Source organism: Fomitiporia mediterranea, assembly GCF_000271605.1.
Source record: "Fomitiporia mediterranea MF3/22 unplaced genomic scaffold FOMMEscaffold_4, whole genome shotgun sequence".
Lineage (NCBI taxonomy): Eukaryota > Fungi > Basidiomycota > Agaricomycetes > Hymenochaetales > Hymenochaetaceae > Fomitiporia > Fomitiporia mediterranea.
The window spans coordinates 3,134,879-3,135,325 of NW_006760389.1; positions in this window are offsets into that span (position 1 = coordinate 3,134,879).

The window sequence follows — 447 nt, forward strand, 5'->3', positions numbered from 1 at the left end:
GGACTGTAGAAATAGCGTATTATTTACTATTTTTGTATTCTATAATTTAAATATAATTATATTCGATTAATTATTTGATATAAAATTGTATAGTAAGCAAAAGCAAGCTATTCAAACACTTGTAATGACTTGTAAGCATTATAAGCAGATATTACACTGTCACAAATTAATAAGTATGTCTTAACCTTGTAATTTAGGAAGTATATTATAATCACTTGTATAACTTGACAATTTATAAAATTATATCAGAAATTGCCAAGTTTTAAAAGTATTTTTTCTTGCTTATTTAACATTGTACTTTCCTTGCTTAACCCCCCAGGAAGATTATAAGTAATTGGACAAATTTTATAAAATTTATAAAATATACAAGATTACAAGCAAGTATAATACTTAAGACTTTTTCGTGATGGTAATACAGCTTGTAGTCATACTAGGAAAGGTCCTCTA